General features: G+C 41.4%; 1 protein-coding gene across 9 annotated transcripts in view; it reads right to left on the bottom strand.

The window, feature by feature from the left end:
- LOC123974780 (ERC protein 2) overlaps positions 1–18,327 on the bottom strand; it is a 166,059-nt gene that overhangs the window by 10,993 nt on the left and 136,739 nt on the right. Inside the window, exon 19 of one of the 9 annotated variants that reach the window (XM_046055674.1) lies at positions 12,143–13,833. The exons of the other annotated variants lie outside the window; for them this stretch is intronic. The gene's annotated coding sequence lies outside the window, so the exon portion shown is untranslated. Of the gene's footprint in view, positions 1–12,142; positions 13,834–18,327 lie in introns of those variants that run through there. 9 annotated transcript variants of the gene reach the window in all.

Below are 18,327 nucleotides of genomic sequence, written 5' to 3'. Positions count from 1 at the left end.
GTGCGCTCAAATCTTAAAGGATAGGTTAACGTTTTTTCAAGTCTGACGAACTGAAATAGGTTGGGCTTGCCGTCATTATTTCTCCTGTTCTACTGGCTGTTATAAGAGGTCCTTTCCTTTACCTATTCCAATAGAAGTCATGGAGGACAATATGCCCAGCTTTCATTTTGTCTAAAAGTGCATGCTAAACAGTGTTTCCCACAGAATGACTGCGTAACTGTGGCGTGGAGTTATGCCTAATTTTGCTGAGAATTGCATGAAAATGCCAAAAAAATTATGCTTCTAAACGCTGTACAATTCTTTGTGGGTTTCATCAATAGTGATAAATGATCAGTATATATTTTATGAACGGTATGAATCGTTAATATATTATTACACTTAGTAAAAGTACCATTCCTGGAATTTCAGCAAAAACACGTGGCGTTAACCGCGTTTAAACAATATGAACAGCAATGTGTTGAAAAGGACCATAAGAGGTGGATGCATAATTCGGCAAAACAGATGTTGTAGGCTACCTGCCGAGATTTGGATCCACCTCTTTTCTCAGCATAAAAGAGCGTTAACTCTCGCGAGGTGTATGCAATACACGGCAGGCATGTAGAATTCGGCACACGCTGTAAAACCTCAGTGGGAGAAAGGTCTGATCCTTGTTCTAAGCTCACAGTAAGCTCACGTAGTCCTGACGCAGTCTACTGTTGGTAGATTGTGTCTGACTTGACAGCGCGGTTTTTATTCCCCGCCCCAGCACTCACCTGCAGCTCACGTTAGACTATGAAGTCGGCGAAAGTCAGCCACAGTTACCTCGAACGCACCTATTGACTACCAGTTATACAGTGTGCTAACTTCGACAGCTGTTTAACAAAGTTAACATAGCTATCCTAATTAGCTAGACTCATTACATGCTTGCTAATAACTGTTTTGAAGATGGATCTCCGATATTGACAGCGTTGGGTTGGACAGATTTGTGCAGCAGTGTTTCTTATACCAACCATTCACTTCATAGACGGGTCTGTTGTCCGTGTTTGCGAGAGAGAGAGAGAGAGAGAGAGAAAAAGTGAGAGGATGTGCGGAGCGAATATGCGCTGTGCAGCGCTGCAATCAAAAATGACTTTAGAATGGGTCGCCAAATTTACTTGGGTGGCTTTTATTCTACCTGGGCGGCCCGCCCAAATAAAGCCTGTGTGTGGGAAACACTGCTAAAGTTCAGTTGAAGCAGCAGTATGAGCTACACAAATCAGTCTTTTTTTAGTACAAAATTTGCTCTTTGTGATTTCCTGGACAGTGTTTCCTTGATTAACTACAGTGGAGGGATAGTGACAAAAAGAGAAAATGTTGTACAAAAATGGAATAACATGAAAATGACGTAACATTGGAAGAGAATCACTCAAGAACACTGAAGCCTCAGCATGGTGGCTCAGTGGTTAGCTCTGTCACCTCATAGCAAGAAGGTCCTGGGTCCTAGGCTGGACCTTTCTGCCTGGAGTTTGCATATTCTCCCTGTGTTTGCGTGGCTTTGCCCCACTATCGAAAACATGTGTGTAAGGTTAATTTTGGCAGTTGCTTATGCACTTCCATTTAAAGCGCATTAGGAAAACTTAAAACAGCCAGTATGAACAGAAGGAATGATTTCAGTATTCATATGGGCACCTGACTATTGTTTTAAGACAGACTTGAGACACTGTAAACCTATCCTTTAAGAATGTGTATTTTGAGTGAGATGCAGTAGCTATGTAGGATGATGTTTCTATGGTGAAACAAGCCAGCTGAGTGGTAAATGTGCCCAGCGGTGGTAAAGCAAACAGGGATTGCTCCCTGAGGTGCCCTGGCCTCGCTTTACCCGCTGCTTAGCTTGGCATCATCTCTGCTGCACACTGTAGAGCTCCACACCTCAGTTCTGATTTCTACTGTTTTCTAAGGCTAACTCTGCACTAAAAGAAACATCACCATCTCTTTGCCCCATCCCTTCCTCTTCGCTTCTTCTGTTTTTGTCCTTGTAGGTCGGCAGAATGGAGCATTTAACATAGCACAGCTCACCACAATAAATTAGCATCAGCCCCTGTTAACTGCCAGTACACATGTGTATGGTGTTTGTGTTACATGGGTAGTTTTTCACAGGGATAATTACATTGTGTCTCTCCCCACCTGGGCTCTGACACATGTTCAACAGCTCAGACAGACACGCCCCAACCTAACACACTATAACGTCAGACTGAGAAAGAGGGAGAGGGAGATAGAATTAGTGCTTCCCTCGTCTCTCCTGTTTAGAGTTATAAAGAGACAGTCTGAGGTGCTCTGTATGTGTCATTTATCATATCCAACGAATACACTAATGCACTCACACATTCCTGAACAGACACAAACATGCAATCATAAGATACGTGTCATGTGCATCATTGTATCGGGTCCAGTTTCTCCTCTTAGAAATATGGATAAAATGATAAAGGAGAACAAGCTACATTTCTGTCCTATTTAATTCCATACCTACCTCTACACATCTGTTCTTTAGTAACGGCATGGGTAACCTTGGCTTTGACTGCAGGACTAAGTGGCTTTTTGATTCCAGCTGCAACTGAGTGCAACGGCTTCTGCAGAAATTATTACAGAAAATCCCCTCCAATTTCAGATTTATGTACACTTACAAGCACATCCATAGCACATGTAAGAAAGCAGCTAAATGACAAAGGTAGAACAAGACAGAGGAGACAGAGAGAGACAGAAAGAGAGAGAGAGAGACAAGCAGCGATGTTTTAAAAAAATGAGTGTAATAACAGTGGTTAAGGCCTGCTCTTTCATTGAGTAAATCTGGCCGGGGCTATATCACACAGTAGGAATCTCCTGTCGACCAGATCAAAGGCTTACCCAGAGAGGAACAGGTGACAGCTCCGACACACACGGAGGCATTTACACGTGCACACACAAACCCTCCGCCACACACACACACATATTTGAATGAACACACAGTGAGATCAGAAAAGCAGCGAGTGACAGCTCCTTTTGTGTCTAGATGAGCCTGTGGGGAAGTCTTTCCGAGAGACTACAAGGAAACCATACGTCTATCATCTGAGCTTCAAAAACCACTTAAAGAGAGTCAATACAGGCTGCACACACATACACAGACTAAGTATGCAGTGGGTATGACAAAGTACATTCAGACTTTACAAGTATGAGCGTGACATGTACCATATGAGTACAACATTGATGAGACTAACACATGTACAGCGGACATTGAGCTACGAAGGGTATAGGAAGCATGTGGGACTCGAGTGCAGCATTATGATGGATAGATCTAATATAGAGTGGGCCATATCCAGAGGGGGTGAACATAAGGCTATGTCATCACTGGCCCATCTCTCCCCATACCTTCCATCACTTTTCACTCCCTCCTATAAACAGCAGGATGGGGGATACTGTGTCTCCCACACGCAAGAACACACAAACACACAAGGACACATGCACTTTTAGAAAAACACACGGGGATTCAGGAATATGCGCACACATACCTACTCATTTGATTACAGTGGGGTCCAGGCATGCACACAAACGCATGCATGCATATACACAATAACATTTTCACAAAGAAATTAATCCCGGGTGGTCTGAGACACAGCAATGTTTCCACTTGAGAAAGCTCTGGTTTTGAAATCACGCGATTCAGTACGTTCAAACTGCATTCATTCACACACATACACACAACTGTAGTGTGATTTCCAGTGGAATAAAATAAAAACGAAATAAATGTGTACAGTAGAGCATGGAGACAGACTATATGAATGCAGGGCTTCTGGTATACACCCATCACAGACTGCAGCCCTTCTCTCTCTCTGCTATACAGTCCCAGCCCGTATCATACTGAGATGCAGTATGTTTAACATGGGAAGGTCCCACCTTAAACATGCCCATTATGGCCAATAGCTTTTCACTGTTTTCATAGAATATGAGAAGATTACACAGCACTATGATGGGCCAATTACGTCCTTCACTAAAACACACCTCTGTACCAACAACTCTCTAATGATGATGGCTTAAATGGTTTCACCAAAAGAGCCCTTTCAGCTGCCCTGGCATTCACACACAAACATACTCTGCTGATATAGTTAAATACACACACACACACACACACACACACACACACACACACACACACTCACACACACATATATACATACACTGCCACAGATGCCGACTGAGTCAAATTGAATCCTGGTGTTAAGTGTATAGAGCATCCCTACACACCACAAAGGGCTGTCTGTTTTTGTGTATGTGTGTGAGTGTGTATGTCATCCCCACGGGCTAACTTCTGCAATCAGGTCAAGGATTGCTTAGTATTGGAAGTGAAGAAGAAAGAGAGGGAGTGGGACAGGCCAGAAGTGCCAGCCTTCCTCTCACATCTTCTCCACATCCTTTCTCCATCCCCCTCTCCACTCAAACCTGTGTCACCTCTGACCCGGGTCCAATTCACTACTGTCATTATGCAATTAACACCAATTAAGTCATTTGGCTGTGTGTGTGTGTGTGTGTGTGTGTGTGTGTGTGTGTGTGTGTGGGTGTGTGCGTGTGTGTGTGTGTGTGTGTGTGTGTGTGTGTGCGCGTTAAGTTAGTGGATGTGTGTATGCACACATGATAGGGCAATTACAGCTGCACAAGGGAGCCTTTTGGAAGCGGAGAGCACTGCAATCAACCAATCAGCCTTCAGATGGCTTTGACATGAAAAGAGAGCATGGCCCCTGCTAACCCTGGGGGTCAGCCACAATTTACTCTATTTACCCACTCAGGAATGACTCTCTGTGTGTGAAAAAGGAGACAGAGAGAGGGAGGGAGAGGGAATGATGAATAGGTATGGAAATGTCTAAGTTAGCAACTGGGAGCGAAATAGAAAAGGGGAGAAAGGAGGGAGAAGAGGGATGAGAAGCCGTGGGGTTGTTGGGCAGGTGAATTGTAGTAGGTGGGAGGGTGAGGGAGTGCAGAGAAGGGGATGTGGGGAGAGGCCTTCAGGTTGTGTTTGCAAAGCTAAAAGGCCAACAGTTGGAGCCCATTTGCGAACAATTTCCCCTTGGAGAGTGGCTCTACACACACACACACACACTTTTCCTATTCTACAGAGCACAGATGAGGGATGACAACTTTGGCTGGAGCTGTTAAACAGTGAGATGCTCCATCATGATAATAGAGCTGTCTGTGCTAAACAAAATGTAAAAAATTACAGATACAACAGCAAGGGATTATTAGATTACAGCAGTTTCTGTCAGTTGTTTAGATCCACCCTGTTTATAAAACCATACTTTGCATGTTTTATCCCATTAACCACAAATTCTATATACAAATACAAATCATGTTTACATCACTGCTGACCATTTCCCAAGTATCTGGATTGATTGTCGATCTTATGCGCAGCCATGTGATGTTAACGTTGTACATGAAAATTAACTTGTAGACACTTGAAACGTCCTTGAGACAGGTAATCCATCTGTGAACAATGTTTAGTTTTTCTTTGGGAAGGTTCTGTTAATGACTGTGATGCAGGCTAAGAGGACCGTTTTGGAAATTCTGCTTGATGCATTCGAGTGCAACAAAGAGCCAGCTGCCAACGAGAGTTGAATTTATGAGCCATGCTGTCAGAGTATTAAACTCAGAAGACAAACAACAAGGAAACGAGGTAATACAGAGGCTGTAAAATGGTAATGAAAAAGTTGTTGCTTGGCGACCAATGCTGACATAGAACAATCTTGAATGTCCCAACTAGAAGAACCTTCAAAACAACTGCTTTACCAGGCAACAGTAATGCAACTTTGACACAAATACAGATGTAATCGATCACCTAAGAGAGTTTAAAAAAAAAAAGTTTAAATGACACCAATGCAGGCAGTATTTTTATCTATATTTTTTATTTTATCTTGTTGGTATTGATGTAAAAATGTGTGCTTTCTAGTTTCTAGGATAAAACATGCAAAACCACTGATATGGTTCTGTAACAGCTGGATCTCAACGGAAGTCCACAGACAAAGAAAGCTTGTTTCAACTGCCTCAAATTTGACTTTATATCATCTGTATTGATTTTATAATTGAAAAAGTCACTGTTTGTGCAGGTCTCCCTCAAGAACTAACCGACCCACTGATCAATAGCCCAGCTGTGAGGTCTGGTGCCAGAGCTGGGCTGCAGAGTAGCTGAGTAAAATACAACAGGACCAGTCAGCCCCTCATCACACCAAACAACCTCCTGGCTACAGAACAAGGGAAGGCAGAAAAACCCAAAACAGACAGAAAAACTTAAAGAGAAAGGAAAAGAGAAGTAAACACAGATGCTCAGTATTTCCAGTGCTCCTGGTCAATAATATCACATATCTGACGAGAGGGACACAGGTTATTCTATATTTATTTTGTGTGTGTGTGTGTGTGTGTGTATCATAGCAGAACTGTCCTGCTCCAGGGGTCTTAGATGTGGATTGTAATCAGGACCACATGACTCTGCCACAGGAAGTCCTCCAGCAAAGGACAGGAAGCAGGAACACAAGGACCACATCATTAGTCTTGCTAGTCCCAAACCCCACAGCCAATAAGAGCCTTGGACATGGTGGAAATGGGCGTGGTTTGTGGTGTACTATACATTTGCATTTTAGTGTGTGGAGCCCTCCAGACAGGTATTAATGACTTATTTGTTTACTGAGTGTAATGAATTCAGGTTGTGTTTAGCAGATTAAGAGCAAAACTCTGGAGAAGGGGTGGACCTATCACCAGAATACCGGACCTAAAAAACTACAACACACACACACACACACACAATCCCCAGACAGTGAAGAAAAATGAGAAACAAATATCTACACCTTGTTTCCCCTTCTGTCTGTCTTATTATGGTGCAGTGAGAGACCCCCCCCCCTCCCCCACACACACACACAAACACACACACACCCCTCTCCAAAAGCCAACAGCCTTCCTACCACATTCTCACCACCCCTTACTCCTCTGTTCTGCAACCCATCAAGACTAAAGAGGCTAATTTCTGTCGATGGTTTACAGGTGGCCAGTGCAAGGTGAACCACATCCACTCTGCTGGCTGTCACATACACACACACACACACACACACACACACACACACACACACACACACACATACATACATACACACACACACAACACTTTGAAAAAACTCATGCCTCTAACCAACCCTTTTATAAAGCCAATGCCAAACATCAAAGAGAGAAACACACCTTAACACACCTCAAAGGGACCAGAGACACACAGTTGCACACGTGTGTGCGCCCACACACACACACACACACACACACACACACACACACATTAAAACATCCAAACTCAAACATATGCTCACTAGTCATAAACCTTAAAGCATGAAGGATTTGCAAAAAATGGTTTGGGGGTCAACCTTAGGCCTAGGACTATCTTGTGTTTCCAAACAGAATTAAAGCCTTCCAGTGCTTTTATAAAATTCTTGTAACTGTTAGAATTTCTCATGTTCAAGTTCCTCAAAGACCACTGCACTATTGCACAAAGTTATCAGCATCAATCTGAAAGTTAGACTTTGAATCTTATCTTTTATCCTGGAAAGTTGCCTTTTGGAAATAGAAATTCTTCAGATGACAGCAACAACAAAGTGAGTGTGAGGTGACTGTAACAAATGAGAGCAATACCATGTGAAATGAGGTTTGCTAAAGCTCTAAGCTTTGTGTAATTCAGTTCCAACAATTTGCTCATTAGTTTAGGCGAAATCATTAATTTATCTGAGCTTAATGATAGTTTGCAAAAAATATGAACATTTATAGGAGCAGAAAGGGTTTCAGCTGAGACAGGAGAGCCCTCTGAGCTCGGGGACAGGTGAACTCGTGCAATGTTTTGTTAAATTTATTTTGTTTTTTAGTTTATTGCCGTATGTTTTTAATCATTTACTCCCTCTCACACAAGTAGTACATTCTTGGATTTCAATCTGTCTCACTCAGTTGTATGAAGGTTAAGAAGCACGCTGCCAAATTACAAGACCGGGCTGAGAGACTGAGCTCAAACTTTTACATTCGTTCCAACCATAGACTGTATGGTTCCAACCAGCAGAGGTGTATACGTGTTGTGTGTGAGTGCGTGCATGCATGTGTGTGTGTGTACTTCTGCACATGTAGATTGGACTGTAGCTCTTTGAAGCCATGCCCTTGCCTTCATTAAACACAGTCCTAGAGTCTGGAACAGCTTGCTGGGAATGTGTCGATAGCTCACACAGACACACGCACAAGCAGGCACACACTGCAGTGCCAGTAAAAATGACCAGCTCTCTTTGAAGCCTGTGTCACTGTGCAAAGTGATAAGATGAAAGCCGATCATCCCCCTTAAAGAATCTAGCAAAGCCTCAAGTGAACACTGTGCCGACAAGCCTGCACCTAGGCCAGGAGGGCCTGACGGGTGCCAAGCTAACTGCTACATGCCACACTTATCAGCTGCTATCTGATTGGACACCGATTTTAAGCTGCCACTTGGCAATTATAGATTAAAAATGGACAAGCTCTTCTGACAAAAAGAGGTCCTTTGAAGTTCTGTGGCACACATGGATTCGAAAGAATGCTAGGTAAATTCAAAAGGCAAATATATTTATCGTGTGTGTGTGAATACGTATACATGAATTTTGCATATCACGACTCTTTAGACACCCAACACATAATGACCACCAACATACAAACAACAAAGTAAATTAAGAAAAAAAGAACACTGACACGCAACCTTTGGAATCTAGTAAGAACCTGTACCAAAACAGAAACAAACACTCACTTACAATACGACGTCTTGCTTATTAAAGCTGCAATTTGTTTGTTAAAGGCAAACAAAGACAAAATGCTAGATTGGAAATTATTTGCTTGCCGTTTTCAGTAATTTTAAATATATGATTATGATCTCCCACTACGTGAAATAAATAATTATAATAATCTGATTAGAAATTAAACCACATTAGGGTTGCACCTAATCATTATTTTGTAATTTTAACAAAAATATTTTTTGATTAGTATAATGATATATTGATATTTTTGTATTACTCAATTAATATGAAATGTAATTAATCAAAAATAAATATCAAAAGCTTGTCTCATTAATATTTCAATATTCTATTCAATCATCATTATGAAAACGAGACACATAAAGCACAATAGAAAAATAACAATAGTAGCACAGTCTAATTTCTTAGTCACTGCTGTGTTATGATAATAATAATAACAGAAACAGAAAAATACTGGACTACAAATTGGAAAGGATTGCTGGGTCACAGAATAATTTAAACATTTTATGTGAACCCTTTTCCTGAACTGGAGAATCACTATTTTTAAGTGCTTAAAATGGTTATGACATGAATTTATTTAATCACTGAGTAATATGCAGTAAGATAATTGATGGCAAATGTATTTTTGCATCAGTGAGGGGCAAGGAAAATAACTTAAGTGATGACTGTGAGTGAGACTGTAACAACAGTCTGTAACATCAGTTTTCTCACTCATACATGACATATAAGAAAAAAGAAATTATGTGTTATATGACGCATTGTGTAATATTACAATGTATAACAGCAGCGGTGCAGAAATGACTTCTAACAACAGCTGGCTCATACAAAACAGACTAGGTCCAACACGGTAAAGTTATTTGTGACACCCAAATCTTGCTTTAATCTGCCCAACGATCATTATGTGCGTATCTTTAAGACGCCCAGCAAGCCAGGAAGAGTCTGACACCAGAGAGCGCAATCCTGGCTCTCACACACAAACACAAAAATGAGAAGCAGGAAAGAGAGGACAAAAAAGAGATTGGGAGTGGGAAGAGACATGAGAGAAAAAAAGAAAAGATACAGTGAAAGTAAGGAGGGGTAATCCCTGTTCCCTCCTTATAGAGGCGTGCAGGCTATGATGGAATGGCCTGCTCACACGCATTTAAACAGGGGCTTATCCCACCACTTTGATACACCTCTCTATAATTGCCTGTGTACATTTCTGTGCACATGTTTGGAGTGTATGTGTGTGTGTCTTTGTAAATGTTCAGTGTTGTCTTGTCTGTCAATCTCGCTCATTATGCTTAATCCCAGGGATGACACTCTCAATCCTCTCTGTCAACCTGGGCCTTTGCAACGGCACTCAGGCAAGGAACTGGGTTTAGCACTTGCTCACTCTCTCTGCTCACACACACACACACACACACACACACACACACACACACACACACACACTTGTCAGGTAACACCAAAGCAGGTCACAAAGAGAAGAAAGCATTTTTGCTTGGCAAGAAAAGCAAACAACTATCCCACATCTGTATATGTGTGTGAGAGAGAAAGGGTAGAGGGAGTGAGAGCAACAGAGAACGAAAGAGAACAAGGGAAAGACACACACAATGATACACTCTTTCTCTTACACACACACATGCACTTTAGATACAAAAAAAGAAAAAATCAAGCAACACTTCCTGTGTTTGGAAATTCAAAACTGCCACAAAGCGATGATGGCGAATGAGTATAAGGGGGCTTACACTGATCACTGAACAGCAACACAGTTTAAAACCCACAAAAATATCTATAGTTATTCATTACTTTGTTGAGTCACCCCTTTTTCTTCCTATCTCTCCCCTCTTTTCTCTCTCTCTCATCTCTCTCCATTTTTCTTTCCACCAAAAGGGAATCTGAGAAATGTCCACAAAACATCTTTCACCAGTTGTTAATACTGTTTCTGCTTTGCCATGATAAAGGCACGGTATGTTGCCTCATTCCACCCAAACACACGCACGCATACATGCACACACACATACCAACGAAGGTGGATCTCATGCATGCAGGCATATAAACATGAACTTGCTTGAAGTTACCGTGTGAGAACCAACACACACAAACGTGTCTTAACCTATCAGAACTTTTTGAAAACTAAAAATTCTGAACTTCTTGCTGCGTTATCCAAAGTACACAAAATGTAATCAGTCTTTCTCCTCGCTCACTGACATCAGAGCATCAGATGATAAAATGCGTGGGTGTGTGTGTGTATCTGTGTGTGTGTAGTGGTAGGATGAGGTAGAGGTAGGGCTGACTGAGCTGACTTAACAGCAGGCATCACTGATTAAACTTTTGGCCTGTGATCTCAGTGCGTGTGTGGTGCTGAACTCGGATCTGGCAACCCCTTAGCTGATCTGGCAATTATTGGTCCCTGTTGACCCCTGGTATTGGGAGGAAATATGCTCTCAGTAGGTGGTGTGTGCACTGTATGTCTGTAATTATATGTTTTACACCTCAAAACACAACAAAAGATCAATGAGCCCTATCAGTATGAACATGATGCTGAGAAATGCATTAATTTTGTAACTTTACTGGTGCACAGAGGCAGTATTTTTCAAAGCCTTCCTAATAGCTATTAGTTATTCTAATGGCCATTTTGAGGGAGCACATGGGAATGGGAATTAAGGGGAGAGAGAACAAGACTTGGGCAAGAAGAGAGATGAGAAAATATTTGTTTGTGGATGGCTCGTTTCCAAGTTCAAAGGGACGGGGCTTGTCTTTATGTGGAAATGTGTAAAAAGCAAGGGAGTTATGCCTTTGAACATGCACACGCACACACACGTGCACACAAACAAATTATGGCTAAGCCCAGTTATTACCTAAGCAAACAGAGTTAGCCTGAATGGAATGCCTGCTGTGAGACACACCAGTTCCAGACACAAAGCCTTAAGTTACAACAGGGAATCAGAAACACACACACTTTACACACAAACACTGTGTGAGAAAAATAACTATGTGTATATGTAATTAGAAGGCAAAAACAAAGCAAACACATGTTTGCGTCTTGTTCTCTGGGCTGCACTTCAGCTCATTTGCACTGTGGAGCAGAAGGTTCTGCTAAGACATTGTTGTTGGTGCTGCTAAGCACATGGCGTCTTGCTAGAGTAGCAGGAGGTTGAAGTTGGCCATGGATGAAGATGTTCTTTGACGTTGTGTGTGTGTGTGTGTGTGTGTGTGTGTGTGTGTGTGTGTGTGTGCGTGTGTGTTCGTGTGTGTGTGTGTATGTGTGTGTATCACTATAGTTGGCTGGGTAATATTATTATTATAGAACAATAAATACAACAAAATGCAATTAGTATTTTATTGAATTATAAAATATAAAAAATAAACATTGTCACAAAGAAAACAAATCCCCCACACAAATCAAATGTATATTTCTAAATTAATATGGTCATAACCACTCAAATTTACAAGCAACAGATTCATTCTCAGAAACAGAAAGAATGTGTGTGTGCTGTATATGGGAGTATTATGTACATGGTGTGTGCATTATTTCAAAATCTGTCCATATTAATGATGTATTCCAAGTAGTCTCCGCACTTTGCCACATATTCTCAGTCCTAACCTTAGAGCTGAAAGAAATTTGTTCGTATGATTCCACTTTTGCCAACTCTGAGTCATTCTTGAAAAGAGGGCTCACCTGGGTTTCTCCAGTTTGTCATTATAATTTGCTTTCCCACAATTACAGTGTTTGGCTCCACAGTGAGATGTAATTTGTGGATCAACGAGAACATATAGCCTCAGAGCTCAAAGTTGGTCCTAGTAGTGTTTTTTATACAATCACAAACCTTTGGCCAATTGTTCTGAATCATGGAACAATCCTGGAGTAGGTGAAGAAGAGTCCCTTTAGAGCTACAGCACTACCTACAGTCAGCATCGTCCATAAGCTTAAGCCTAAATAGTCTGGTGGGTGTTGAATAAAATTGATGGAAAATTTTTAAATGGGATTCATCTAATTTTGATGTCTCTTGATACCCTTGTAATGTTTTCACATATATGATCACACTCTTTCTTTGTAACATCATTGTTCAAATTCAAAGTTACCATCATAAGATACAGTAACTGTCGGCTGGAAGATGATTGCATAATTAATACACGCATCATGTTCAAGACCTATTACCTTTGAAGTCTGAGAGGGAAGATCTGACTGCTGAGGTTGGACTCCTTTCCTCATAACATAGACTAGCTGGTGTTGGAGTTGCAAATACTTCTAGAAACTACTTCTGGGAAGATTGTTTTCATTAACAAAACCCCTCGAATCTCCTGTGAACTAATAGGTGAATCTAAGCCCTCTAGTTGTGCATCCGTGACAGCGCTTTCAGATGGATAGATTTATATAAAATTCCTTGAATATATAGTTTATCTCACTAGATTTGGTTGCCAAGTTCCCATCTCCAGCCCTCAACGCTGCTTTAGAAGATTTGGAGTCTTTCTGTTTAATATACCCTGCCAGAAATTTCCCAGTTTTATCCCTTGATTCAAAAATAGTCTGCCTGGCGCTAAACAGAAGAAAGTCAGTTTTCATGGAGAATGTATTATTATACTCAACATACTTAAGGTGAGTCAGTTCTTTTAAAACCCCTTCGGATACATTCCTTTTTAACTTGGCCCCTGTGTTCTTAATTCTCTTTTCTTAATCTATGAGCTTAGCAGCATTAACTTTTGTGGGCAGCATACTGAATAATGAATTCCCTTAGAAAGGCCTTAATGGCCTTTTATGCCACTATGGCAGAGGGAGCTGTAGGGACATTGGTCTCCAAAGTCTATAGTCTAATGTGCCCTATAGCTCCTCCCTTGAATGCTGCATCTTGTAGAAATAATGAATTAAAGCGCCACATCTGTGACCTCACGGTCTCCTGATATGTGATCATGTCTAGTCTGACCATAGCATGGTCTGTTAATAGAATGCTATCATTTGAATGGGACAGTCTGGCGGGTAGTAAGGACCTAGAAATGAGGAAAAAGTCTTCTCTTGAATAGACTTCATGGGCTCTTGAGTAGAAAGTATAAATCCCTGTCGGATGGTTCAACCTCCACAAATCTGTAAGGCCCAAAGGAGAACACATTCCATTAACATTTAGATCAAGGATATAATCTAAAACAATACTGAAATCTCCTCCTAGAATTATAGGACAATATCATGAAACTTACTTTTGTCGACAAACAAATTAGCTTTATCCATCCTGGGTGTGAATACATTAGCCAGGATCAGGGTCTGCCCTTGGATATCTGCCACTATTATAACTAATCTGCCCTCCTCATCCATAACCTCCTTCCTGAGTCTGAACTGCAAACATTTGTTAATTAAAATAGCTACCCCTTGACTTCTAGACAACCCAGTACCAAAGGATACAATGATTTCAATTTTCAGTTTCAGTTTATATAGCACCACAATATAACAGACGTTACCTCACATATCCAACCCAGCCCGTGCATACCTTACCTGATTCCTGGGGAGAGCTGTGTGTTTCCTGTAAAATTGCTGTTTTTTAGTTTTCAGATGCATCAAAATCCTATTCCCATAATTGCACAACCTAGTCCAATTCAGGTGGCATAGCACAATGTCTTATTATTGGTGGTCATTGAAATATTAGTGTATTTAACTGTAGAATGAGTGTTCATTTATATGCCAAAATGTAAGATCCATGGTGAATTACCAAACAATATTAACTAAAATTGGATGCATAAAGCAAACACTTTAGTGATATTCACAGACACCAAATGTGTACAGTCTGCATAAAGAAAAATAGAACCAAGAACAGAGTAAAAATAAACAAAACACTGATCCTCTGAGGTCCATGACTTACAGAACAAGTAAAGTGGCAGAATTTAGTTCAGATTGTGGGTTAGGAAAAGCGTATGGGGGTTTTGGTGGGAAAGTTATCCACTGATTCCAGACTAGGGTCAACCATCTCTAAACATTCAAAACCACCAGGAAATTCTTGCCTCTTAAATAATATCAACTCACATGCCAGATATAAAATAAATTATGCGAGGCGCGGATTGGGTAGCATTATAAATGAATCTATCCATTAACTCAAGCATGACTGGGCATAGCAAATTAGCATCTAGATCCCCCCAATTCCATACTGTAACTCTGTCAAAAAAGTCTTGTGGTTTCCAGAAAGCACAGTAAGGTGCCAAACATACCTCAACCCTGGATGAATTCATTAGCATTCTCCGGAATGTGAAACACTTGTGAGCTATTTCCCCCGGTGAAAATCTTCAGATGTGCTGAATACAGCATGCCGAATTTAATCATGAAGTGCTCTTTTAAAGTAGGGAAATAGCTCTTAATTCCTCTGCATCTCCTTTGAGAAATCCAGGAAGATCATCACCCGTTTACCATTCCACGTTTCATTTTCTGTGCTGATCCCAACAAATCTGAGGTTGTTGCATCTGGATCCATCTTCAGCTGTACCTGTACCTGTCTACAGCTATATGTCTGTTTCTGTGGCTGCAGGATTGGCGCTCTTGCTAGCTTGCTCATCTTTAAGTCTACTCAGTCATTCTTCCACCTCTGTAATACGAGAGATGAGGGAAGATATCTTTGTACCCACGGAACACATAGATTGTCGAATTTCTTTCAGATCTGCAGTTTCCTCTATTATCTTAGTCAGCCTCCCGAGAAGCTGTTTATACCTGGAACATGCGTCTTGGATGATCCGATCACTCCACCCTCTGATGTCTTGCTGACTAACTGTTATTAATTGTAGCTGCCAGTAGCCAATTAGCCATTAGCTTGTTACCTATGCTGCTAGCGTTCCTATTAGCTTGAAAGCTTAAATAAAGCTTTATTAGCTTTATTAAGTTAAACCTCCTCCTTCTGGTGGTCCAAAGCTCCTGTTCTAGTGGTGTAAACAGCAACACTCCCTGGGTGGTCCGAGTTCCCAGTCCAGGCAGCGTCAACTAGCCATGCAGCTAGCTGTCCATCAGGAAACTCTGCAAATCCAAGAGTTGAGGCAGAGCAGCTGGAGGACATCAGACAGTGTGTTTTGAGTACCACAAGAATCCATTTTGCCTGTTGTTGTGGCTTCTTTTTGTTGTTTTGCGGTTAACGTCTGCGTACACACTTCTAAAAGAATGTGGCCATATGCAGCCCAGACCACCGCCGCGTGTGGCCTAAGCTATCAGATCTCAATGTGTCCTCAATGCGGTGCACTCACACCTGGACTTAAAGGTGTCCATGTCTGATTGAATCACCCAAGAAGCATGTTAATGCCAGGGGTATTTGGGGCCTGAACCATGTCTGTGTTTAAATCGTGCACTATAACTTTGCTAGCTGCCACTCCCTCATCCTTATTAGAACTAGTAAACACATGAAGTTGACTTTGCGTGGTTAGACGAAATTTTCTTTGTTCCATATTACTATTAGCAAACAGTCTTTTGACATTTTTTGGTTTCACTGAACATTTTCCCATAAAAAGACTGATATCTGAATATGTTTGAGGATGAATAGAGGATATTAGCCTCAAAGTCCACCAGAGCACAAGTTTCAGCCTGCAATCTCTTATCCCTTGTTTGGATTTTGTTCCCTAAAAGTTTTTCTTTTGCGCTGACCCAAGCAAGCTGGTTGGTGGGGACCTCTTGCTACTAAGTAGCTATGTTTTACAGCTAAGAGGCATGTCTTTTTTGGTGCCTATTCAGAAATTCTTCTTCTGAAATATATCTGAAGAAAATGCAAACAAATAATTAATTTAGCTTTAAGCTTACATTATCAGCCTATATTGAGTATTGAGTATTTTTTGAATAATTACTCTGCCCAGCCATCATTCATAGAGAGAGATAACAGAGAAAGAAAGAGAGGGAGGGGGTAGAGAGAAAGAATGTGACTGAGAGCTAGGAAGGCTGAGAAATTTAATTGAGACACAGAAGAGAGAGACAGATTGCGTCCGCTCTGGTATGCCATCTTTACGATCTGTCTGTGAGAGAGCTAGTGAAATTGAACTCAGGTGTAGTGTGATCCTGAAAAAGCCATTTCCCCATTAGGGATATGGAATCTCACATAAACAAATTACACAAATACTTTCTCTATAAAAGAGGGGGTGAATTTTCTCTAACTGTGCAGTGAAACCCGAGTGGGGCCTTGTTTATGTGTGTTTACATTGTCCTTCGCTCCCATCCCTTCAGATGGGGAGAACGCCAGGCCTCCGACAGCTCTACTCCTGTCACACTACCTGTCTGTCTTTGGGATTTCTGTTATGGAGAACATGTGCTGGGTCTGTACGTGTGTGTGTGTGTGTGTGTGTGTGTGTGTGTGAGTGGGAAAGGCAAAAACATTTAAGTCACTTCTTCCTGTGGATTGACTCTGCCTTGTTCAAAATAGCAAAAAAGCTGGACTCAACATTCAGGCAATTTGCATGGTGACCAAAAACAAGCACCATCTGCTTGGCTGCCAGTGAGTACAAGGACAGGGCAAACACATCGTTTGATAAAAACATGGATGATTTTCATATTGTGGAATACTAATGTTAGCTGGCTAGCTTGTGCTTGCAACCTTACCCACACTATTTCCTGTCCTGCACGCTGTTTGCCACAGCAAGCAAATAAATTTCGCCTTGTCAGTTCTGGTCTGACCGCGGCATAATACAACTGCAGCTTTTGAACATTGACCACTGAGCAGTAACACTAGAGCTAAAGCAGAACGCATTTACCCAGCCAAGTCCTCCCAACAAGACTGGGGATTCAATCCAACAACCTTAAAGTCACAAGACACTTTTTCTAACCTTGAGGCTTTTCTCTGGTCACAAGTTCACAGAAACTGTAAAATGTAAATGTATTAAAATCAAGCCCAACATCAAGTACAGTAAGCTTGAGATAGTCAGATAAAGTGACCTGACCTGATTCATAATCCTGACACCTAGAATGAGTGCGCAGTAAACATCAGTAGGAGGAGGACCACCCAGCAGTAGAGGTAATCCCATAGCTGCAGGATTGAAGCCTTGCTGCATACACACTCTGACAGGCTAGGCTACTCCTGGATAGGATATTAGAGTGGAGCAAAAGTACAATGGCACCTATTGATGACTGGTGTTAGATTTATCCTGCCATGTTCTACACAGCTTTTGGGGAGAAAGAATAATCAAGTAAGTCTCTCTTGCCCAGTTACCTCTCTCTCCCACTCTGCCAGCTAGTGTACAGTTCAACACAGTTTTAATTACAGGTGGGTAACCTGTTTTTAAAGACCGGGTTGGCTGTCACAGGAAGGTTAACGTGGTTCCTCTGAGAATTTGTGAGAAAATGTCTTTGTCAGTGGAAAGTTTGAGAAAAGCTAGATGACTTTATTCAAATGTCCTCTGATGCAGATTGGATGACAACCAGGCAAGAACCAATTGTGCTCGTTTTCATTCCCACAGAAATGGAAGCACAGAGCTGTTTACTGCTCCACTAGTGGAGTGGGGGATCGCAACCGTAGATACAGGACCACAATGCAGTGAATGCAATGCAATCAGCTCGGGTGTCAATGTTGTTTCAACAATGCATATTGCAAGGTAAAAAAAAAGACAGAAAAAAGCTATTCTCTACTTGGGAAAAA

The sequence above is a fragment of the Micropterus dolomieu genome, linkage group LG08 (assembly GCF_021292245.1).
Source record: "Micropterus dolomieu isolate WLL.071019.BEF.003 ecotype Adirondacks linkage group LG08, ASM2129224v1, whole genome shotgun sequence".
Lineage (NCBI taxonomy): Eukaryota > Metazoa > Chordata > Actinopteri > Centrarchiformes > Centrarchidae > Micropterus > Micropterus dolomieu.
This window is presented reverse-complemented; position numbering and strand designations above follow the sequence as displayed.